The sequence below is a fragment of the Oncorhynchus masou genome, chromosome 5 (assembly GCF_036934945.1).
Source record: "Oncorhynchus masou masou isolate Uvic2021 chromosome 5, UVic_Omas_1.1, whole genome shotgun sequence".
Classification (NCBI taxonomy): domain Eukaryota; kingdom Metazoa; phylum Chordata; class Actinopteri; order Salmoniformes; family Salmonidae; genus Oncorhynchus; species Oncorhynchus masou.
Window position 1 is genome coordinate 66710940 of NC_088216.1, and position 26516 is coordinate 66737455.

A 26516-nucleotide genomic window follows, 5' to 3' on the forward strand; every position below is an offset into this window, starting at 1 on the left:
CAGAGCCACCACCGCCACCGCGGACAGATGCCCACCCAAACTCTCCCCTATGGGTTTAGGTTTTGCGGCCGGAGTCCGCACCTTTTGGGGGGGGGGGGGTACTGTCATGTCCTGAACTTAGTTCCTTTTTTACGTCTCTATTTTAGTTTGGTCAGGGCGTGAGTTGGGGTGGGCATTCCATGTGTTGTTCTATGTTTTTGTATTTCTGTGTTTGGCCTGGTATGTTTCCCAATCAGAGGCAGCTGTTTATCGTTGTCTCTGATTGAGAACCATACTTAGGCAGCCTGTTTTCCCACTATGATTTGTGTGTAGTTATTTTCTGTCTTTGTTTTAGTTACCAGACGGAACTGTTTCGGTTGTTCTTTTTGTTACTTTGTATTTTTAGTGTTTAGTGCTATTGATTAAAATGACGAACACTTACCACGCTGCATGTTGGTCCGATCCTTCATACTCCTCCTCAGAAGAGGAAGAAAACTGTTACAATGTGTATGTTATTGTGTGTGTATGCATGTGTCTGTGCTTATGTTTGCGTTACTTCACAGTCCCGCTGTTCCATAAGGTGTATTTTTATCTGTTTTTAAAAAGTATTTTTACTGCTTGCATCAGTTACTTGATGTGGAATGGAGTTCCATGTAGTCATGGCCATATGTAGCACTGTGCACCTCCCATAGTCTGTTCTGGACTTGGGGACTGTGAAGTGTGGCTCCCTCTGAGGTCCTCTTGCACATAGAGCTTGGCCAGGAGGAGTGGTGGAAGTCCGCTGTCCGTGGGAGTGCTCTCTGGCCCTTACTGTGATTTATGGTAGTTGGGAGGTACACCCTTCCTCCCTCCTCATGATGGATAGCTGTGATGTCACAACATGTCCAGACCCTAGCCTCTCTCAGCAGAGGGCCAAGTCATCACCTGCCGTTTGTCACCATCCACTTACCCTAACCAACCCCAGGCACCCAGAGTCACCCAGAGCCTGCCCCTCGCTAACGCAGCTGACCCTAAAACATTAGCCCAGGTAGTTTGCACACTATCTCTCCAGACCTATATACCTCACAGTACATGATGCCAGGGTAGCCACCAACCACTGTGGGTCAATAGCAAACTCCACATTATGACAAATAAGCATCCATTAAACATCTAGTAGATATGAATTAGAGCAAGCACCCAATTTGACCTAAACAACTTCCACATTATTGGAATGAATTAGAATTGAATAAAAGCATCACACATAGCATTCTTGTCCTTGTAGTCTTTACTCCTCACACCTCCTCAGGAGATGTGGAATTGATAGTGTTTTAGCTACTTGGCAGGGAGTAAACATGAGACAATCATAATATCAGTAAAATATATCAAACTCCCAGTTTATGCTACAAAACCAACTTTATAAGAGGTTTTAAAAATAGATTATATTTGACTCAAAATTCTATGATTCAAAATTCAAAATTGTTGACAGAATAGGTGGAGTTCAATGCGTGATTAATAATTCACCAACACATTTCATGGTTGTCCAACAAATATTACTCTCAGGTTGTAAATTACAGCTGGCCTGGTACATTGTTTGCTTCCTCTAGCCATTCGGGATGCACTGTTTCAGTTTCAATTACCCAATATTTTGGACAAAAAAACGGATGAATGTACCTAAGGCTGGGAATGTCAATTCAATCAAACTAGCAAGGGCAATGATCACAAGTTGGCTAATAGGCTAGCTTATCTGTTTATGTAGCTATTTATTTAGCAAGATAAATACACAGAGCCTAATGTTAACTAGCAAGCTGCTGGGAGGATGTTGTCATTGGACGAGTGGATGATTGGCTGACTTTTTCTCCCCATATAATTTTTCTGTGGCTACAGCTAGAGATACTGTTGTTATTTGGGTAGCTAGAAAGACATTTGAATCAATTTGAACGACTGTTATGCACAGTTAGCATATCTCTTAGTTGTCAATTAAATGTATTTGGCATCAATCAAATGGGCGGGCAGGCAAGTACCCATTCAATTGTCAAAACGTGGGTTAGGACAAGCATGCATTGGCAGGCAAGCTGCAGCAGGGTGAGCAGGTTACTATTCCCTATTTGTTTATCATTGCAATTTTGATGACGTACTACAAACTGAAAAGGTTTGAGAGGGTTTATTTACTGATTTTAGCTCATCGAGCTAACTGTCACGCCCTGACCTGAGAGAGCCTTTTTTTTCTCTATTTTGGTTTGGTCAGGGTGTGATTTGGGTGGGCATTCTATGTTTTGTTTTCTATGTTTGTTTATTTCTATGTTTTGGCCCGGGTATGGTTCTCAATCAGGGACAGCTGTCTATCGTTGTCTCTGATTGGGAATCATACTTAGGTAGCCCTTTTTCCCTCCTTCAGTGTGGGTAGTTTTTTTTTTTGTTAGTGGCACTATAGCGTTGTACGCGTCATGGTTGTACCCTTATCCTCCTTCTACTCTGTTCCTCTGGTGATGTGGAGGTTAATCCAGATCCTGCAGTGCCTAGCTCCACTCCCACCCCCCAGGTGCTCTCATTTGTTGACTTCTGTAAATGTAAAAGCCTTGGTTTCATGCATGTTAACATTAGAAGCCTACTCCCTAAGTTTGTTTTACTCACTGCTTTAGCACACTCTGCCAACCCAGATGTCTTAGCTGTGTCTGAATCCTGGCTTAGGAAAACCACCAAAAACCTTGACATTTCCATTCCTAACTATAACCTTTTCCGCCAAGATAGAACTGCCAAAGGGGGCGGTGTTGCAATCTACTGCAAAGATAGCCTGCAGAGTTCTGTATTACTATCTACGTCTCCACCCAAACAATTTGAGATTCTACTTCTAAAAATTCACCTTTCCAGACAGAAACAAGTCTCTCACTGTTGCCGCTTGCAAAAGACCTCCCTCTGCCCCCAGCTGTGCCCTCGATACCATATGTGAATTGATTGTCCCCCATCTATCTACTGAGCTCGTGCTACTAGGTGACCTAAACTCAGACATGCTTAACACCCGGGCCATCCTACAAACTAAACTTGATGCCCTCAATCTCACACCAATTATCAATGAACCTACCAGGTACAACCCCAAAGCAGTAAACACGGGCACCCTCATAGATGTCATCCTAACTAATTCGCCCTCCAAATACACCTCTGCTGTTTTCAATCAAGATCTCAGCGATCACTGCCTCATTGCCTGCATCCGTAATGGGTCTGCGACCAAACGACCACCCATCATCACTGTCAAACGCTCCCTAAAACACGCAAACAGACCTTTCTAATGGCCGGGGTATCCTGGAATAACATTGACCTCATCCCGTCAGTAGACGATCCCTGGCTATTCTTAAAAAAGTACCTTCCTCACAATCTTAAACAAGCATGGCCCTCTCAAAAAATGTAGAACTAGGAATAGATAAAGTTCTTGGTTCACTCTAGATCTGTCTGCCCTTGACCAGCACAAAAACATCCAGTGGCGTTCTGCATTAGCATCGAATAGCCCCCGTGATATGCAACTTTTCAGGGAAGTCAGGAACAAATATACACAGGCAGTTAGAAAAGTTGAGGCAAGCTTTTTCAAACAGAAATTTGCATCCTGTAGTACTAACTCAAAAAAGTTCTGGGACACTGTAAAGTCTATGGAGAATAAGAGCACCTCCTCCCAGCTGCCCACTGCTCTGAGGCTAAGAAACACTGTCACCACCGATAAATCCACTATAATTGAGAATTTAAATAAGCATTTCTCTACGGCTGGCCATGCTTTCCACATGGCTACCCCTACCCCGGTCAACAACCCTCCACAGCAACCCGCAGAAGCCCCCACCATTTCTCCTTTACTTAAATCCAGATAGCTGATGTTCTGAAAGAGCTGCAAAATATGGACCCCTACAACTCAGCCGGGCTAGACAATCTGCACCCTCTTTTTCTGAAATTATCTGCCAAAATTGTTGAAACCCCTATTACTAGCATGTTCAAATCTGTCGTTCTGCCCCTGAACAGGCAGTTAACCCACTGTTCCTAGGCCGTCATTGAAAATAAGAATTTGTTCTTAACTGACTTGCCTGGTTAAATAAAGGTTAAATAAAAAATAAAAAAATTCCCAAAGATTGGAAAGCTGCTGCGGTCATCCCCCTCTACAAAGGGGGTGACACTCTAGACCCAAACTGCTACAAACCTATATCTATCCAACCCTGTCTTTCTTAGGTCTTCAAAAGCCAAGTTAACAAACAGATTACTGACCATTTCGAATCCCACCATACCTTCTCCGCTATGCATTCTGGTTTCAGAGCTGGTCATGGGTGCACATCAGCCAACCTCAAGGTTCTTAACGACATTATAACCGCCATCGATAAGAGACATTACTGTGCAGCCGTATTCATCGACCTGGCCAAGGCTTTCGGCTCTGTCAATCAAAACATTCTTATTGGCAGACTCGACAGCATTGGTTTCTCAAATGATTGCCTCGCCTGGTTTACCAACTATTTCTCTGATAGAGTTCAGTGTGTCAAATCGGAGGGCCTGTTGTCCGGACCTCTGACAGTCTCTATGGGTGTGCCACAGGGTTCAATTCTCAGGCCGACTCTCTTTTCTGTATACATCAATGATGTTGCTCTTGCTGCTGGTGATTCTCTGATCCACCTCTACGCAGACAACACCATTCTGTATACTTCTGGCCCCTCCTTGGACACTGTGTTAACTAACCTCCAGACAAGCTTCAATGCCATACAACACTTCTTCCGTGGCCTCCAACTGCTCTTAAACGCACGTAAAACTAAATGCATTCTATTCAATCGATCACTGCCCGCACCTGCTCGCCCGTCCAGCATCACTACTCTGGACGGCTCTGACTTAGAATTCGTGGACTACAAATACCTGGGTGTCTGGTTAGACTTTAAACTCTCCTTCCAGACTCACATTAAGCATCTCCAATCCAAAATTAAATCTAGAATCAGCTTCCTATATCGCAACAAAGCATCCTTCACTCATGCTGCCAAACATACCCTTGTAAAACTGACCATCCTACCGATCCTCGACTTTGGTGATGTCATCTGTAAAATAGCCTCCAACACTCTACTCAACAAACTGGATGCAGTCTATCACAGTGCCATCCGTTTTGTCACCAAAGCCCCATACACTACCCACCATTGCGACCTGTACGCTCTCGTTGGTTGGTCCTCGCTTCATACTCGTCGCCAAACCCACTGGCTGCAGTTTATCTACAAGTCTCTGCTCGGTAAAGCCCTCCTTTGGTCGTCTTTCCTTCCAGTTCTCTGCTGCCCATGACTGGAATGAACTGCAAAAATCTCTGAAGCTGGAGACTCACATCTCCCTCACAATCTTTAAGCACCAGCTGTCAGAGCAGCTTACAGATCACTGCACCTGTACATAGCCCATCTGTAAACAGCCCATCTATCTACCTACCTCATCCCCATACTGGTATTTATTTATTTTTCTCCTTTGCACCCCAGTATCTCTACCTGCACTTTACCTGCACTGATCTACCATTCCAGTGTTTAATGGCTATATTGTAATTACTTCGCCACCAAGGCCTATTTATTTCCTTAACTTACCTCATTTGCACTCACTGTATGTAGACTTTTTGTTATCTTTTGTTCTACTGTATTATTGACTGTATGTTTTGTTTATTCCATGTGTATGTGTTTATTCCATGTGTATTCCATGTGTTGTATGTGTCAAATTGCTATGCTTTATCTTGGCCAGGTCGCAGTTGTAAATGAGAACTTGTTCTCAACTAGTCTACCTGGTTAAATAAAGGTGAAATAAAACAGCAAAACAACATGCAGTTGAAGTGGGAAGTTTACATACACCTTAGCCAAATACATTTAAACTCAGTTTTTCACAATTCCTGATATTTAATCCTAGTACAAATTCCCTGTCTTAGGTCAGTTAGGATCACCACTTTATTTTAAGAATGTGAAATGCCAGAATAATAGTAGAGAGAATGATTTATTTCAGCTTTTATTTCTTTCATCACATTCCCAGTGGGTCAGAAGTTTACATACACTCAATTCATATTTGGTAGCATTGCCTTTAAATTGTTTAACTTGAGTCAAACTTTTCGGGTAGCCTTCCACAAGCTTCCCACTATAATTTGGGTGAATTTTCTATAGGATTGAGGTCAGGGCTTTGTGATGGCCACTGACTTTGTTGTTCTTAAGCCATTTTACCACAACTCTGGAAATATGCTTGGGGTCATTGTCCACTTGGAAGACCCATTTGTAGAAGCACGGTGGCTAGGAGAAACTCCCTAGAAATGTCTGGAACCTAGGGAGAAGTTGGCTTTTCATAGCCGATCATTTAGAGTTGAGACAGCAGGTGAGGTAGAGAGAGAGTCCAAAACAGCATGTCCGGGACAAAGTAGCACATCCAGTGAACAGGTCAGGGTACCATAGCCACAGGCAGAACAGTTGAAACTGGCGCAGCAGCACGACCAGGTGGACTGGGGACAGCAAGGAGTCATCAGGCCAGGTAGTCCTGAGAGAGAACTCCTCTCTCTCTCTCTCTCTCAAGGCTATCAGACTGTTAAATAGCGATCACTAGCCGGCTACCACCCGTCTTGTGGTAGGGTATGGCATGGCATTGCTAGCCCTCCTTCTTCAAAATCCATTTTACCCTATACAAATCTCCCACTTTACCACCACCAAAGCACCCCCAGACCATCACATTGCCTCCACCATGCTCCTCCAGCATCATTTCATTTTTTCCACATCACACGAATGTTCTTTTTTTGTGATCTGAACACCTCAAACTTAGATTTGTCTGTCCACAACACATTTTTCCAATCTTCCTCTGTCGAGTGTCTGTGTTCTTTTGCCCAGCTTAATCTTTTCTTTTTATTGGCCGATCTGAGATATGTTTTTTTCTTTGCAACACTGCCTAGAAGGCCAGCATCCCGGAGTCGCCTCTTCACTGTTCACGTTGAGACTGGTGTTTTGTGGGTACTATTTAATGAAGCTGCCAGTTGAATACTTGTGAGGCGTCTGTTTCCCAAACTAGACACTCTAGTGTACTTGTATTCTTGCTCAGTTGTGTACCGGGGCCTCCCACTCCTCTTTCTATTCTGGTTAGAGACAGTTTGCACTATTCTGAGAAGAGAGTATTACACAGCTTTGTACGAGATCTTCAGGTCCTTGGCAATTTCTCGCATGGAATAGCCTTCATTTCTCAGAACAAGAACAGACTGACGAGTTTCAGGAGAAAGTTCTTTGTTTCTGGCCATTATGAGCCTGTAATCGAACCCACAAACGCTGAAGCTCCAGATACTCAACTAGTCTAAAGAAGGCCTGTTTTATTGCTTCTGTAATCAGGACAACAGTTTTCAGCTGTGCTAACATAATTGCAAAAGGGTTTTCTAATGATCATTTAGCCTTTTAAAATGATAAACTTGGATTAGCTAACACAACGTGCCATTGGAACACAGGAGTGATGGTTGCTGATAATAAGCCTCTGTACACCTACAGTATGTAGATATTCCATTAAAACAACTGCTGTTTCCAGTTACAATAGTCATTTACAACATTAACAATGTATAGACTGTATTTCTGATCAATTTTATGTTATTTTAATGGACAAGAAAATTGCTTTTCTTTCAAAAACAAGGAAATGTCTAAGTGACCCCACACTTTGAATGGTAGTGTATGTATATACTGTATTCTAGTCTACTGTGTTTTAATCAAGGCCACTCTGACATTGCCCTTCCTAATGTTTATATATTTCTTAATTACATTATTTTACTTTTAGATGTGTGTATTGTTGTGAATTGTTAGATACTACTGCACTGTTGGAGCTAGGAACACAAGCATTTCTCTGCACCAGCAATAACAAATCAAATCAAATTAAACTGTATTTGTCACATGCGCCGAATACAACCGGTGTAGACCTTACCTTGAAATGCTTACTTGCAAGCCCTTAACCAACAGTGCAGTTCAAGAAAGAGTTAAGAAAATATCTACCAAATAAACGAAAGTAAAAAATAATATAAAGTAACACAATAAAAGAACAATAACAAGGCTATATACAGGGGGCACCGGTACCGAGTCAATGTACAGGGGTACAGGATAGTCGAGGTCATTTGTACATGTAGGTAGTGACTATGCATAGATTATAAGTAGCTAGTTGCAGCAGTGTACAAACAAATGGAGTGGGGGGAGGTCAATGTAAATAGTCTGGTGGCCATTTGATGAATTCCTTAGCAGTCTTATGGCTTGGGGGGGTAGAAGCTCTTAAGGAGTCTTTCGGTCCGAGACTTGGCGTTCCGATACCGCTTGCCGTGCAGTACCGGGGACTGGAGTCTTTGAAAATGTTTTGGTCTTTCCTCTCACACCGCCTAGTATATAGGTCCTGGATGGCAGGAAGCTTGGCCCCAGTGATGTACTGAGTCGTACACACTACCCTCTGTAGCACCTTACGGTCAGATGCCGAGCAGTTGCCATATCAGGCGGTGATGCAACCGGTCAGGATGTTCTCGATGGTGCAGCTGTAGGACCTTTTGAGAGTATGGGGACTCATGCTAAATCCTTTCAGTCTCTTGAGTTGGAAAGGGTGTTGTCGTCCCTCTTCACGACTGTCTTGGTGTGTTTGGACCATGAAAGTTTGTTGGTGATGTGGACACCAAGGAACTTGAAACTCTCAGCCCACTCCACTACAGACCCGTCAATATTAATGGGGGCCTGTTCGCTCTGCTTTTTGCTTTAGTCCACGATCAGATCCTTTGTTTTGCTCACGTTGAGGGAGAGGTTGTTGTCCTGGCACCACACTGCCAGGTCTCTGACCTATTCCCTATATGCTGGATCATCGCTGTCAGTGATCACTGTTGTGTCGTCAGTAAGCCTAATGATGGTGTTGGAGTCGTGTTTGTCCACACAGTCATGGGTGAACAGGGAGTACAGGAGGGGACTAAGCACACACCCCTGAGGGGCCCCAGTGTTGAGGATCAGCTTGGCAGATGTGTTGTTGCCTACCCTTACCACCTGGGGGCTGCCCGTCAGAAAGTCCTGGGTCCAGTTGCAGAGGGAGGTGTTTAGTCCCAGAGTTCTTAGCTTAGTTATGAGCTTTATGGGCACTATGGTATTGAACTCTGAGTTGTAGTCAATGTACAGCATTCTCACATAGGTGTTCCTTTTGTCCAGGTGAGAAAGGGAATGTCACGGCTTTCAGGAACAATCACCCAGAAACACACAGTGAAACCCAGGCTACCTAAATATGGTTCCCAATCAGAGACAATAACTAACACCTGCCTCTGATTGAGAACCATATCAGGCCAGACATAGAAATAGACAAACAAGACATCCAACATAGAATGCCCACTCAGCACACACCCTGACCAACCAAAACAGTGACAGTACCCCCCCCCCCAAGGTGCCGACTCCGGCCGCAAAACCTGAACCTATCGGGGAGGGTCTGGGTGGGCATCTGTCCGCGGTGGCGGCTCCGGTGCTGGACGTGGCCCCCACTTCACCGTAGTCCTCCCCCACCTTGTCCGCCTCCGTGACCTCCTAGCCACGGCAACCCTGCTAAATAAAATGGGACAGAGGGGCAGCTCGGGACAGAGGGGCTCCTCAGACTCCGGCAGCAGCGCCGGACAGGCGGGAGACTCCGGCAGCAGCGCCTGACAGGCGAGAGACTCCGGCAGCAGTGGAGAGGAGGAAGGCTCTGGCAGATCCTGGCTGACTGGCGGATCTGGAAGAGTCTGGCTGACTGGCGGATCTGGAAGAGTCTGGCTGACTGGCGGATTTGGAAGAGTCTGGCTGACTGGCAGATCGGGAAGAGTCTGGCTGACTGGCAGATCGGGAAGAGTCTGGCTGACTGGCAGATCGGGAAGAGTATGGTGACTGGCAGATCGGGAAGAGTCTGGTTGACTGGCAGATCGGGAAGAGTATGGTTGACTGGCAGATCGGGAAGAGTCTGGTTGACTGGCAGATCTGGAAGAGTCTGGTTGACTGGCAGATCTGGAAGAGTCTGGTTGACTGGCAGATCTGGAAGAGTCTGGTTGACTGGCGGATCTGGAAGAGTCTGGCTGACTGGCGGATCTGGAAGAGTCTGGCTGACTGGCGGATCCTGGCAGACTGACGGCTCTGGCTGCTCCATGCTGACTGGCAGCTCTGGCTGCTTCATGCTGACTGGCGGCTCTGGCTGCTCCATGCAGACTGGCAGCTCTGGCTGCTCCATGCAGATTGGCAGCTCTGGCGGCTTCTTGCAGACTGGCAGCTCTGGCTGCTCCATGCAGACTGGCAGCTCCTTGCAGACTGGCAGCTCCTTGCAGACTGGCAGCTCCTTGCAGACTGGCAACTCCATGCAGACTGGCAGCTCCGGCTGCTCCATGCAGACTGACAGCTCTGGCTGCTCCATGCAGACTGACAGCTCTGGCTGCTCCATGCAGGCTGGCAGCTCTGGCTGCTCCATGCAGGCTGGCAGCTCTGGCTGCGCTAAACAGGCAGGAGACTCCATCAGCGTAGGAGAGGAGAAATGCTCCGGCAGCGTAGGAGAGGAGGAAGGCTCAGGCAGCGCTGAACAGGCGGGAGACTCCGGCAGCGCAGGAGAGGAGGAAGGCTCCGGTAGCGTTGGAGAGACGAGGCGCACTGTAGGCCTGATGCGTGGTTCTGGCACTGGTGGTACTGGGCCGAGGACACGCACAGGAAGCCTGGTGCGGAGAGCTGCCACCGGAGGACTGATGTGTGGAGGTGGCACTGGATAGACCGGACCGTGCAGGCGCACTGGAGCTCTTGAGCACCGAGCCTGCCCAACCTTACCTGGCTCGATGCCCACTCTAGCCCTGCCAATACGAGGAGCTGGTATGTACCGCACTGGGCTATGCACCCGCACTGGAGACACCGTGCGCTCCACAGCATAACACGGTGCCTGCCCGGTCTCTTTAGCCCCCCGGTAAGCACAGGAAGTTTGCGCAGGTCTCCTACCTGGCGTAGCCCTACTCCCCCCCCCCCCCCAAGACATTTTTGGGGCTGACTCTCGGGCTTCCTTCCACGTCGCCGTGCTTGCTTCGCCATCTCTATTCTCCTATAACCCTCTTCGCACTGCTCCAGTGAATCCCAGGCGGGCTCCGGCACTCTCCCTGGGTCGACCGCCCACCTGTCTATTTCCTCCCAAGTAGTGTAGTCCCGATATTGTTGCTCCTGCTGCCGCTGTTACTTCTCCTCATACCAGCACCTCTCAGCTCTCTCCGCCTCCAGTTCTTCTTTGGGGCGGCGATATTCTCCAGGCTGATCCCAGGGTCCTTCTCCAAACAATTTGTCCTCCCATGTCCATTCCTCCCTTTGTTGCTCCTGCCTGTTACTATGCCGCTTGGTCCTGTTGTGGTGGGTGATTCTGTCATGGCTGTCGTTGTGGGAAGGAGGAGCGGACCAAAATGCAGCGTAGTTTTGATTCATTTTATTAAATACGGAAACTATACACGATAAACTAACAAAATAACAAACCCACAAAAACCGAAAACAGCCCTATCTGGTGCAAAACACAGAGACAGGAACAATCACCCACAAACACACAGTGAAACCCAGGCTACCTAAATATGGTTCCCAATCAGAGACAATGACAAACACCTGCCTCTGATTGAGAACCATATCAGGCCAGACATAGAAATAGACAAACAAGACATCCAACATAGAATGCCCACTCAGCTCAGACCCTGACCAACCAAAACATAGAAACATACAAATAAACTATGGTCAGGGTGTGACAGGGAAGTGTAGACAAGACAGATGTTTTTATTAGGTTTTATTTGCGGCAGTGTCTATTAATTGTCCAAACGCACGGCCGCTTTCCCACTCTTTATTGCTATAGAATTTTCACAAATGCCTTACATTCTATGAAAATGACCATATCTAAGTGCTTGGTTTATCCGAAAATGTAATAAAAAGGAGTCATATTCTTTCTGGGGTTGTATATGAACAGATTTTACTAAGATTTGATACGGTCCGTTCCACTTTTAATCGAGGTTGTTGCTCCTTAGTCGCTCCATGAGTTGTGTATCTCATTATGTCATGGTAAAGCAATGTGGCATCCCTGGAGTGTGATCGCCTTGTTTGTGACCTCAGCGTTCCCGCCCCTAGCACTTCCTTACCCTGGAGGTTATGACATGAAATACTGATTCCTCTGCAGCTGTCGCCCCATTAAGGTCTCTCGTAATCCTGTTGATATTCAGCGGAAAACAGAGATGTTGTCAGAATTACAGTAAACTGCTAGGTGATGCAATATGCATGGGTGCGGCTATAGGCTGAAAGGAGGGCTATTGCTCTAAATAGTAACAGGAGACCAGGCAACTGGGAGTCAAGTCTGACTGGATTCCCATTTCACAAGTCAAGGTCCTCTTTTTTCTCCCTCTCTTCCCTCTCCTTCCCTGGGTCCAGGCGGGCTTTGAACACAACAAGCATGCTGCTCCCTCACCTTCCCCCTGTTTGAAGTAGAAGTAGGAATTATCAAATTCTAACTCTGCTTCTCACTCCAGCAGTCTAGCAGCCATTTTGCAGTCTCTATTACTGGTTTTTGTTCTCTCGCTTCCGTCACTTTGATCAGATCAGTGTTGTATTTAGCATGTTTGGCACTGACACCGGTGTTTGACCTCTCTTACTGTTTTCTGTTCTCTCTGCTTGCCTCTAGAACTCTACAGGATTGCGAATACCTATAGGCCACCAGAGCTACAGATTAGATAGACCACATTCTCTGTAATCTGAAGCAGAATCGTGTATGTGTTTTGGTCTAGGTATTTTCTCCTCTCCTCTGCCTTATGGAGCAGCTGGGCTAAAGTGGCTTCGGTCTAAAGGGATTTCAGTGCAACCTGCGGGCACCAAGGATAAGAGGAGGCACTCTGTGGTGCAGGTTACATCTAGCACCGTGCTTGAGACATTTAGTCTGTATTTGTATCATCTGTGTAAGTGCAGAGAAGGCACTGAGACTGGGGGAGATCACTCTGCTTTTTCACTGCCCAAGGGCTTGACGCCATGGCTTCAGACTCAAGGCTAGGGAAAGCAGACACACACACACACACACACACATACACACACACACACACACACACACACACACACACACACACACACACACACACACACACACACACACACACACACACACACACACACACACACACACACACACACACACACACACACACACACAATGCCCTGAAGGAGACAGGTACCTAGACCCTACCCTAAGGATATGTGCTGGGATAATAATGTTGGCAGAAGATAGCAGTAAAATGTCTGCAATGACTTCTGTGTGGCATGGTTTAATGTAACTTTGTTATTAAAATACTTTCATTGTAATACCCTAAGGACCAAAACCAATCTGACATTCATGAGGCTGGAAGAATGTAAGCAACTACAGGAAAGTGGTATAGTGCTACGGTAATACTTTTGCAAAATCATGCAGCTGCCAAATATACAAAGGGATATAGCCTGTTAGCTAGCAAGGAGACATAGGCATCTATAGACTGCAAATGACCATTGCCATATGTTTGTTTATGTTACCATTTGGCTCTTGAAATTCACCTATTCAGCTAACACTTAATGGCTGGGCTTCAATGTTCAGAATTCCATGCTTTTTCCTTTGAAAAGTAGCCACAGCTAAACTTGGTTAACCTGGCAACCCGATACTTCCTCGTAAGAAGTAATCCACTGGTTTTACCTGCAATGGGTCACTGGCACATATTAACTCCTGCACTGGTGCCGACACGTTATGAGAGTGTTTTTCTTTTATAAGCCATTCTATGTGGATTTTATTGATCGTGAGTGGTTTTAACAGAACCATTTAAAGACACACATAAACATTTACTGTAACAATGTACCTGTTAGGCTATGCAATTCACAATGCATGAAGCTCTAGCCATAAATTCTTTAATTCTGCAAGCCGTATTTCTGCCTATGCAGCTGATCGGGGGCATTATTTGTCTTGGATGCTGCACCACAGCGAGCTCTGACATTAATTAGATAACTTTTTCATAGCACCAGAGCCATACCCTTCCAGCCATGCTGTATCCACACAGACAAGCCTGTTTTACAGTCACTACAGACTGAGGTCAGAAGGCATGCTTGACCTCTCAATCCCAGACATCCAGCAGACAACCTTTGTGGGTTTGTTTCCGTGGTCCATCTCTGTCGATACTTCAGAGGTGCTGCGGAATGGATTCTTTTCTCGCTTCTTTACCACATGAATCTTGTCAATAGCACTCCGTAACAGCCAAGAGTGGCGCCACCCTTTTATTGAAGAGTATCAGGCTTCGCAGAACACAGAGAAAAAAACACAAACCTGGAACCTGAGAAACTCTCCCATCCGCCAAGAGGAGGGTGGCAGAAAACAGCTCTCTCCCTGTCAGTCAATGTATGACAGAGAACAGGACAGAGCAGGACAGAATAGGACAGGACAGGACAGTAGCCATATGCTACTGCTAAGATCATCAAGAACATAATCCTTCATTAATCTATAATATGCTTTATGCCTCATTGACATTTTGCTGTGTCTGTTTAATTCAGCACAATTTTAATCTGTATTTCAGAAAATTAAATTGTCCAGTAAGCGGTTTACACACATATGCTTAGTATTTATGATAATACCTTAATCTATATAAGGTGGAGGAAATCTAGCAACGGCAGGACAGAGAAGAATAATCTACCATGCCACGCATGATGAATTACAGTACAGCTGGGAGTATTGAGTAAATATGTTGAGTAAATACACTATATATACAAAAGTATGTGGACACCACTTCAAATTAGAGGATTTGGCTATTTCAGCCACAGGTGTATAAAATCAAGCACATGACCATGCAATCTGCATAGACAAACATTGGCAGTAGAATTGCATTACTGAAGAACTCAGTGACTTTCAATATGGCACTGTCATATGATGCCACCTTTCCAACAAGTCAGTTCTTCAAATTTCTGCCCTGCTAGACCTGCCCCGGTCAACTCTAAGTGCTGTTACTGTGAAGTGGAAACATCTAGGAGCAACAACGGCTCAGCAGGGAAGTGGTAGGCCACACAAGTTCACAGAACGTTGCCGCCGAGTGCTGAAGCGCTAAGATCACAATGTGCAATGCCAAGCTTCGGCTGGAGTGGTGTAAAGTTTGCCGCCATTGGACTCCGGAGCTGTGGAAACGCATTCTCTGGTGTGATGAATCACGCTTTCCCATCTGGCAGTCCGAAGTACGAATCTGGGTTTGGCCGATGCCAGGAGAACGCTACCTGCCCCAATGCATAGTGACAACTTTAAAGTTTGGTGGAGGAGGAATAATGGTATGGAGGTGTTTTTCATGGCTCGGGCTAGGCCTCTTAGGACCAGTGAAGGAAAATCTTAACGCTACAGCATACAATGACATTCTACACAATTATGTGCTTCCAACTTTGTGGCAACAGTTTGGGGAAGGCCCTTTCCTGTTTCAGCATGGCAATGCCCCCGTGCACAAAGCGAGGTCCATATAGAAATGGTTGATCAAGATCGCATGAACTTGACTGGCCTGCACAGAGCCCTGACCTCAACCCCATCAAACACCTTTGGGATGAATTGGAACGTCGACTGCGAGCCAGGCCTAATCGCCCAACATCAGTGCCCAACTCACTAATGCTCTTGTGGCTGAATGGAAGCAAGTCCTCGCTGCAATGTTCCAACATGTAGTGGAAAGCCTTCCCAGATGTGTGGAGGCTGTTATAGCAGCAAAGGGGGGACAAACTCCATGTTCATTCCCATAATTTTGGAATGTGATGTTTGACAAGTAGGTGTCCACATATTTTTGGTCATGTAGTGTATGTTACTATTTTTCCTGACAGTTTCATAGATAATTGTCTACCTGTTTCTTTTTGGCTGATTAGGATTTTCAATATCAAAGCACTGAATGCTTTGCTCAGTTTTATTTTATCTTATCAACTACATCCATTTTCATATCGGTCAATACTCATAAAACATAGATCTCATAAAACAACTATCTTTCAACTAGGAAAGCTTATGAAAACTAATTTGGTTCATTAGCATACAGGATATTTTGCAAGACATACTCTAAAGGTATTTATTTTATACCCTAATTAAAAGCAGGGCTACATCCCAGGCTCCCGAGTGGCGCAGCGGTCTAGGCACTGCATCTCAGTGAGTTCGGGGCGGCAGGTAGCCTAGTGGTTAGAGCATTGGGCCAGTAATTGAAAGGTTGCTGGATTGAATCCCCGAGCTGACAAGGTAAAAAATCTGTGGTTCTGCCCCTGAGCAAGGTAACGCACTGTTCCCTGGGTGCTGTGGATGTCGATTAAGGCAGCCACCTGCACCTCTCTGATTCAGAGGGGTTGGGTTACATGCAGAAGACGCATTTCAGTTGAAAGCATTCAGTTGTACAACTGACTAGGTATCCCCCCTTTCCCCTTGACGTGTCACTACAGACAGCCTGGAATCCAGGCTTTATCACTACCGGCTGTGATTGGGGGGCACACAATTGGCCCAGCATTGTCTGAGTTTGGCCGGTGTAGGCCGTCATTGTAAATAAGAATTTGTTCTTAACTGACTTGTCGAGTTAACTAAGTATAGTTTAGTTCTACACCAGTTTTTATATACTGTATCTGGCAGGTTGCTCTGTTGGTTCTAACCATGTTAAACGGTCAGAAGTATTAGCCCAAATCAAATCAAATGTATTTGTCACATACACATGGTTAGCAGATGTTAATGCAAGTGTAGCGAAATGCTTGTTCTTTTAGTTCCGACAATGCAGTAATAACCAACGAGTAATCTAACTAATAATTCCAAAACTACTACCTTATACACACAAGTGTAAAGGGATAAAGAATATGTACATAAAGATATATGAATGAGTGATGGTACAGAGCGGCATAGGCAAGATGCAGTAGATGGTATTGAGTACAGTATATACATATGTGTCAGGACCCGGTTACGAACCTGGGTCTCCGGAGTGAGAAACAGTCACTTAACCAACTGAGCCACGAATAGTCAGCAGAACCCAGAAGATGAGGCATATATATATTTTTTTTTTTTATGAGGCAGACACAGCAGTACTTAAGACGGTGTATTTAATAAAGTAAAAAGGAGAAGTCCTTCAATACAAAATGGCAAATCCAAAAGGTGGTAGGTATAGCACAAAAAAAGCCTCAAGAGATACTCAAAAACAAAAACAGAATTCCACAAGAGTGTCCACCGGAATCGACAAGAGTACACAGAACACTAGGGCTGGGTGCTAACATACAAACACAGAGCACAGAACTTAGGGAAACAAAGGGTTTAAATACAATCAGGGGAAACGAGGCACAGGTGCAAATAATAATGGGGATCAAGGGAAAAAACATAAGGTCAAAAAGCACAATGGGGGCATCTAGTGACCAAAACCCGGAACAACCCTGGCCAAATCCTGACACATATGAGTATGTAAACAAAGTGGCTGGAGTTGAGTCAGTGTGTTGGCAGCAGCCATTCAATGTTAGTGGTGGCTGTCTGATAGCCTTGAGATAGAAGCTGTTTTTCAGTCTCTCGCTCCCAGCTTTGAAGCACCTGTACTGACCTCGCCTTCTGGATGATAGCGGGGTGAACAGGCAGTGGCTCCGGTGGTTGATGTCCTTGATGATCTTTATGGCCTTCCTGTAACATCGGGTGGTGTAGGTGTCCTGGAGGGCAGGTAGTTTACCCCGGTGATGCGTTGTGCAGACCTCACTACCCTCTGGAGAGCCTTACGGTTGTGGGCGGAGCAGTTGCCGTACCAGGCCCGCCAGGATGCTCTCGATTGTGCATCTGTAGAAGTTTGTGAGTGCTTTTGGTGACAAGCCAAATTTCTTCAGCAACCTGAGGTTGAAGAGGCACTGCTGCACCTTCTTCACGATGCTGTCTGTGTGGGTGGACCAATTCAGTTTGTCTGTGATGTGTACGCCGAGGAACTTAAAACTTACTACCCTCTCCACTACTCTTATTTTCCTGACACCACACTCCGAGGGCCCTCACCTCCTCCCTGTAGGCCGTCTCGTCGTTGTTGGTAATCAAGCCTACCACTGTTGTGTCGTCCGCAAACTTGATGATTGAGTTGGAGTATAGGAGAGTGCTCAGAATGCACCCTTGTGGGGTGTGGGGCCCCAGTGTTGAGGATCAGCGGGGTGGAGATGTTGTTACCTACCCTCACCACCTGGGGGCGACCCGTCAGGAAGTCTAGTACCCAGTTGCACAGGGCGGGGTCGAGACCCAGGGTCTCGAGCTTGATGACGAGTTTGGAGGGTACTATGGTGTTAAATGCTGAGCTGTATTTGATGAACAGCATTCTCACATAGGTATTCCTCTTGTCCAGATGGGTTAGGGCAGTGTGCAGTGTGGTTGAGATTGCATCGCCTGTGGACCTATTTGGGCGGTAAGCAAATTGGAGTGGGTCTAGGGTGTCAGGTAGGGTGGAGGTGATATGGTCCTTGACTAGTCTCTCAAAGCACTTCATGATGACGGAAGTGAGTGCTACAGGGCGGTAGTCGTTTAGCTCAGTTACCTTAGCTTTCTTGGGAACAGGAACAATGGTGGCCCTTTTGAAGCATGTGGGAACAGCAGACTGGGATAAGGATTGATTGAATATGCCCGTAAACACACCAGCCAGCTGGTCTGCGCATGCTCTGAGGGCGCGGCTGGGGATGCCGTCTGGGCCTGCAGCCTTGAGAGGGTTAACACGTTTAAATGTTTTACTCACCTCGGCTGCAGTGAAGGAGAGTCCGCATGTTTTTGTTGCGGGCCGTGTCAGTGGCACTGTATTGTCCTCAAAGCGGGCAAAAAAGTTATTTAGTCTGCCTGGGAGGAAGACATCCTGGTCCGTGACTGGGCTGGTTTTCTTTTTGTAATCCGTGATTGACTGTAGACCCTGCCACATACCTCTTGTGTCTGAGCCGTTGAATTGCGATTCTACTTTGTCTCTATACTGACGCTTAGCTTGTTTGATTGCCTTGTGGAGGGAATAGCTACACTGTTTGTATTCGGTCATGTTTCCGGTCACCTTGCCCTGATTAAAAGCAGTGGTTCGCGCTTTCAGTTTCACGCGAATGCTGCCATCAATCCACAGTTTCTGGTTTGGGAATGTTGTAATCGTTGCTATGGGAACGACATCTTCAACGCACGTTCTAATGAACTCGCTCACCGAATCAGCTTATTCGTCAATGTTGTTGTTTGATGCAATACGAAACTTATCCCAGTCCATGTGATGGAAGCAGTCTTGGAGTGAGGAATCAGATTGGTCGGACCAGCGTTGAACAGACCTTGGTCGGACCAGCGTTGAACAGACCTTAGCGCGGGAGCTTCTTGTTTTAGCTTCTGTCTGTAGGCAGGGAGCAACAAAATGGAGTCGTGGTCAGCTTTTCCGAAACGACGGCGGGGGAGGGCCTTATATGCGTCGCGGAAGTTAGAATAGCAATAATCCAAGGTTTTACCAGCCCTGGTTGCGCAATCGATATGCTGATACAATTTAGGGAGTCTTGTTTTCAGATTAGCCTTGTTAAAATACCAAGCTACAATGAATTCAGCCTCAGGATATGTGGATTCCAGTTTGCAAAGAGTCAAATAAAGTTTGTTCAGAGCCATCCATGTGTCTGCTTGGGGGGGAATATATACGGCTGTGATTATAATCTAAGAGAATTCCCTTGGTAGATAATGCGGTCGACATTTGATTGTGAGGAATTCTAAATCAGATGAACAGAAGGACCTGAGTTCCTGTATGTTGTTGTGACCACACTACGTCTCGTTAACCATAAAGCATACGCCCCCGCCCCTCTTCTTACCAGAAAAATGTTTGTTTCTGTCTGCGCGATGCGTGGAGAAACCAGCTGGCTGCACCGACTCCGATAGCGTCTCTCGAGTGAGCCATGTTTCCGTGAAGCAAAGAACGTTACAGTCTCTGATGTCCCTCTGGAATGCTACCCTTGCTCGGATTTCATCAACCTTGTTGTCAAGAGACTGGACATTGGAGAGAAGTATGCTAGGGAGTGGTGCGCGATGTGCCCGTCTCCGGAGTCTGACCAGAAGACCGCCTCGTTTCCCTCTTTTACGGAGTCGTTGTTTTGGGTTGCCGGCTGGGATCCATTCCGTTGTCCTGGGTGAAAGGCAGAACACAGGATCCGCTTCGTGAAAGTCATATTCTTGGTCGTACTGATGGTGAGTTGACGCTGCTCTTATATTCAGTAGTTCTTCTCGACTGTATGTAATGAAACCTAAGATGACCTGGGGTACCAATGTAGGAAATAACACGTAAAAAAAACAAAAAACTGCATAGCTTCCTAGGAACGCAAAGCGAGGCGGCCATCTCTGTCGGCGCCGGAAGTCAGCAGAGAACTCTGTTTAATTTCTGATATGGGGTACACACCAGTGCCATCTTAATGCATTACTATTCTATATTTCATCAGGTTCCATGTGAGCCTGGGATCTGAACTTTGGGAGGGAAAGAGCTTGACATGCTTGTGTAATGACAGTGGGTCTATGTGAACAGTGGGTGGTTAGGTGAAAGCCTGGAGCAGCCAAGCGGCTAGCTAGTTCCTTATATCTGTTCTACTCCTCCAGAAAGATCTAACACACTAGCTTAGTCAAGGAAGGAGACAGGGTCTTGAGATGCTTACCTTCTTCCCTCTTTGGATCCACATAAAAACTAGATACTAGAACCAATCAGTAGATTCACCATGTTGTTATTGGCTTCCTTGGGTGATATAAATATACCTCTTTACCTCAACTAGCAGTGTTAGCCAGAGATACTATTGATAGGCAACCTCTTCAGAGATTGCATAGTTTTCACCTGTACTGTAATTAATGGACAGATTTGATTTCTGCCATTTCATATAGAGGAACAGAAGGGCAGTGAAGGTTCTTCCCTTGAACAGTTATGTAACGGTAGATTACATGAACCTGTGAACAGGTCAGGACAGTGGAGAGTAGAGCCAGCAGCAGGCCTTTGTTAAACCAGACCTTAATCAGAACAGGGTTTGCCTCAGCAGGAGAAGGTTCCTCTGAAGTGGCTGATTAGAGCCTGGACCTGCTCTCTGAAGTTCACATTGTTCACACCCCAGGACTAAAGAACAAGAGCAAGGCTATACGGTGCTGAGAGGGGCACTTTGCCTCAACGATCAAAGGGAACTTTCTCCAGTGTAGTATAGATGGTGGAGACCAGGGGGCATGAAGTGAACATTTCCTCAACGTTTCACTCAAACCAATGTCCTGCTGAATGATATTTCACTGTGAGGATGTGAGCCCACTCCCTACAAACAGGAAACGGCAATCTTTGTCCTGCTCCCAGCCGGAATCAAGTGGGAGATAACGTTGAAGGAGAACAATATATCAGCCTGGTCTGATTATCTCTGCTGATTGGCTTGATTTCTTCACCATTTCCTTCTCTATTGCATGTGTGCTCCAATGTACACTTCACAATGTTTATGTACATTAATGTGCGTTAACTTGCATTTTATGATTTGTTCCTGTTTTATATATGCATATCTGTGAATCTACAGTATGTGTGTTCAACTATAACACACTAACTTTCCACTTACATGTCAGTCACTCTGGAAAATGTGCATGCAAACCTGAAACAGGATGGATTGGATGAAGTTGTGGACAAGAGGCCAGTTTGTGCTGCAGTACTTCCTTCATTGGGATCACAGGGTAATAGAGTCAGTGAGGAGGTGGGCTATGGATCTACAGAGGCTAACAGGATCACAAACACACACGTATTCAGATCATTACAGGTTCAATAGTCTGAAAGGTTATTAACACATCAGCTCCTAATGGAGCACAGAGCATGACTGAGAGACAGACTAAAGCAAGGAGCCACTCAATGGAGCAGGAAAACAGCTGCCGTGATGGATGAATGGTGTCTCGTGTTTCCCCTAACACTATATAATCAGGTTTGGTTCTCGTCCAGACTTACTCCTTCCCTCAGGTGTTACAGCTATAGCCCACACCCAGGCCAAGGTGGTTTCTAATGGGCAGTGGGCCTGAGATGTAGGGGTGGATGAGAGGAAAGTTGAGACTAGACAGGCTCTTATCAATAGAGGTTATGGTTGCTAGAGATATACGCTCCCGTTCAAAAGTTTGGGGTCACTTTGACATTTCCTTGTTTTTGAAAGAAAAGCTAATTTTTTTCCTCTTAAAATAATATCAAATTGATCAGAAATACAGTCTAGACATTGTTAATGTTGTAAATGACTATTCTAGCAGTTTTTGTATGGAATATCTACATACTGTAGGCGTACAGAGGCTTATTATCGGCAACCATCACTCCTGTGTTGCAATGGCACGTTGTGTTATCTAATCCAAGTTTATCATTTTAAAAGGCTAATTGATCATTAGAAAACCCACAGCTGAAAACTGTTGTTCTCAGTAATGAAGCAATAAAACTGGACTTCTTTAGACTAGTTGAGTATCTGGAGCATCAGCATTTGTGGGTTCGATTACAGGCTCAAAATTACCAGAAACAAAGAACTTTCTTCTGAAACTCGTCAGTCTATTCTTGTTCTGAGAATTGAAGGCTACTCCATGCGAGAAATTGCCAAGAAACTGAAGATCTCGTACAACGCTGTGTACTATGCCCTTCATAGAACAGCGCAAACTGTATCTAACCAGAATGGAAAGAGAAGTGGGTGGCCCAACTGAGCAACTGAGCAAGAGGATAAGTACATTAGAGTGTCTAGTTTGAGAAACAGACACCTCACAAGTCCTCAACTGGCAGCTTCATTAAATAGAACTGCAAAACACCAGTCTCAACATCAACAGTGAAGAGACGACTTCAGGATACTGGCCTTCTAGGCAGAGTTGCAAAGAAAAAAACATATCTCAGACTGGCCAATAAAAAGAAAAGATTAAGATGGGCAAAAGAACACAGACACTGGACAGAGGAACTCTGCCTAGATGGCCAGCATCCCGGAGTCGCCTCTTCACTGTTGATGTTGAGACTGGTGTTTTGCGGGTGTAATCAAACCCACAATTTCTGATGCTCCAGATACTCAACTAGTGTAAAGAAAACCAGTTGTATTGCTTCTTTAATCAGGCAACAGTTTTCAGCTGTGCTAACATAATTGCAAAATGGTTTTCTAATGATCAAGTAGCCTTTTAAAATTATAAACTTGGATTATCTAACACAACGTGCCATTGGAACACATCAGTGATGGTTGCTGATAATGGGCCTCTGTATGCCTATGTAGATATTCCATATTAAAATAAGCCGTTTCCAGCTACAATAGACATTTGTAACATTAACAATGTCTCCACTGTATTTCTGATCAATTTGATGTTATTTTTATGGACAAAAAGGTGCTTTTAAAAAACCCCAAGAGCATTTCTAAGTGACCCCATTTCTAAGTGACCCAAACTTTTGAATGTAGTGTGTATGATTACACTTTAGGAGAGACATTGAGGGATTTCTATGTGCTCGCTGCAGGGGGAAAAGTCATTAAACAGAGATATCTCAAGATCATAATAACGAATGTGCGCTCAGAGCACCGTGGGGGGCTCATCTAATGCACCCCTGCTTGTGCTGAAGACCAACTGTGCCAGATCATCCGTGTGTGTGTGTGTTACGTGATGTTCTGTGGCGCTTCTACAGTATTCATTGGACACATGTCTCCTAGTCAGGTTGTGTAGACTCTCCTGTGTGGGTCTCAATTCATCCCCATTGGAGTACACTTATTATAATCCTGGCAAGGGCTTTGGGCCTATTACAGGTCATCACAGCCATCAGGATAGCCATCCTCTGTCGCTGTATGTCTGTGGTGAGACAGGTGCCTCTGCTGCCCACACCAGCAGCTGCATCTCTTCTTCCTATTGCACCAATCCTGCCAACTTCTCCTCTCCCCCTTCTATTGATGTTAAGCTGACTGATTAGAAACAGATTTCTTTGATTAGGCGGCAGGTAGCCTAGCGGTTAAGAGACTGAGCCAGTAACAGAAAGGCCGCTGGTTTGAATCTGCGAGCCGACTAGGTAAAAAATCTGTCTGTGCCCTTGAACAAGGCACTTAACCCTAATTGCTCCTGTAAGTCCCTCTCGATAAGAGCGTCTGCTAAATGATTTAAATGTATGCTCCCAAAATTGAAGGAGCTTGTCACAGGTTAGAGTTGGAAATGGCAGTTGACAACATTGCTTTCATAGCATAAATTGAAGAACTATTACCAATGTGTGCCTTGTATCAGGCTGTATAAGGGCTATTTGACCAAGAAGGAGCATGATGGAGTGCTGCATCAGATGACCTGGCCTCCACAATCCCCCGACCTCATCCAAATTGAGAAGATTTGGGATGAGTCGGACCGCACAGTGAAGGAAAAGCAGCCAACAAGTGCTCAGAATATGTGGGAACTCCTTCAAGATGGTTGGAAAATCATTCCATGTGAAGCTGGTTGAGAGAATGTGTGGGAAGCTATCATGAAAGCAATATCAAATATAAAATATATTTTGCTTTGTTTAACACTTTTTTGGTTACTACATGATTCCATTTGTGTTATTTCATAGTTTTGATGTTTTCACTATTATTCTACAATGTAGAAAATAGTCAAAATAAGGAAAAACCCTTGAATGAGTAGGTGTTCTAAAACTTTTGACAGATAGTGTATATAACATTTTTCAATTCGTTATCGGGACAGGGATAGAGTGTCCCCTGCATCCTGTCTGTATGTGTCTCTGAAGGTCGCTGCACTGAGTTCCAGTTGCGTAACTAAGTGTAGACTCTGATTAGGGCCAATCATGTCATTGTATAACTATGATGGCCTACTGGACATGAAGGCTCTCTACTCCCTACTAACTCTTGCTCTCCTCTCTCTCTCTCTGTTATTCTGTAAACTTGATTCTATGTTGTTTCCGTACTGTTTTGTTTGCTAGTGTATTGTTCAGAGTAATCTCCTGAATGCATCATGAGCAGCCAGTCAGTCATATCAGCCTCAGACGAACAGTCTCCCTCCTCAGTCTCTCCCTCCTTCAGATCAATCACATGGCATTGAGACACTCACAGAGCATAGAGGTTACACATCATGTGAATTCCATGACGGGGTGTGTTCTTGAATGCATACCGGTGGTATAGCTAGCGTAGATCACAGAGAGGGCCAGCTGTATGCACCAGCTGATGAACATGAACAGACAGTTTTGGCTGTGTTTGTGGGTGGTCCTAGGGTCTGTGTACGCTGCTCTAGCCTCTGAGTCACCTCAAAATGTTTGATAGCCCTTCCCCTCCCGGGTGACATCACCTCTAGCAATCTGTCCGCTGCTTTCTAATCCTCATTCAGTCTGTGAAACTGTGGAGCAGCAGTTGAAAGAGAGGAGGGGTCAACCTTGCAGGCGAAGGGCTGCATAGGGATCTCCTTGGATCTGACTGAAAGTTAATGCTTTAGAGAGGGAGGATTGGATAGGGTGAGGAGGATGTAAGGAGGATATGTAGATTGGGTACAGGGGGCATAAAAACCAAGGCCCTCTGCCATCCCGCAGCCTCCTCTTTTTTTCCCCACCTAATAGAATAAGAATAAGCCTTTTCTTTGTTTCTGTTCCATCTCCATGGTGATCCCCACTGGCAAAGAATGTGTGTGTGTTTGTGGCTTGCTGCAAAATTAGATCAATAAAAATACATACTTGATGAATTCTCCTCTGAGATGAGTATCTGTGACTCAGGAGCCTGACTGAGTGGACCAGTGGGCATCTTTTCAAGCAGACAGGAACTGTGTTCAAGAGTGAGAGACATAGGCAGAAGCAGAGGCAGATACACTATACATTTGAAGTCGGAAGTTTACATACACCTTAGACAAATACATTTAAACTCAGTTTTTCACAATTCCTGACGTTTAATCCTAGTAATAATTACCTGTCTTAGGTCAGTTAGGATCGCCACTTTATTTTATCACATTCCCAGTGGTTCAGAAGTTTACATACACTCAATTAGTACTTGGTAGCGATGCCTTTAAATTGTTTAACTTGGGTCAAACATTTCAGATAGCCTTCCACAAGCTTCCCACAATAAGTTGGGTGAATTTTGGCCCATTCCTCCTGACAGAGCTGGTGTAACTGAGTCAGGTTTGTAGGCCTCCTTGCTCACACATGCTTTTTCAGTTCTACCCACACATGCTTTTTCAGTTCTACCCACACATTTTCTATAAGATTGAGGGCAGGGCTTTGTGACGGGCACTCCAATACCTTGACTTTGTTGTCCTTAGGCCATTTTGCCCCAACTTTGGAATTATGCTTGGGGTCATTGTCCATTTGGAAGACCCATTTGCGACCAAGCTTTAACTTCCTGACTGATGTCTTGAGATGTGGCTTCAATATATCCACATAATTCTCCTGTCTCATAATGCCATCTATTTTGTGAAGTGCAACAGTCCCTCCTGCAGCAAAGCACCAACACAACATGATGCTGCCACCCCCGTGCTTCATGGTTGGGATGGTTTTCTTCGGTTTGCAAGCCTCCCCTTTTTTTCCTCCATACATAACGATGGTCATTATAGCCAAACAGTTCTATTTTTGTTTGATCAGACCAAAGGACATTTCTCTTTGTCCCCATGTGCAGTTGCAAACCGTAGTCTGCCTTTTTTTGGCGGTTTTGGAGCAGTGGCTTCCTTGCTGAGCG

At 45.3% G+C, this 26516-nt stretch overlaps 1 protein-coding gene across 2 annotated transcripts in view; it reads left to right on the forward strand.

Annotated features, from left to right (window-relative positions):
- Positions 1–26516, forward strand: part of LOC135540122 (receptor-type tyrosine-protein phosphatase gamma-like) — a 327471-nt gene that overhangs the window by 139068 nt on the left and 161887 nt on the right. The window lies entirely within an intron of this gene.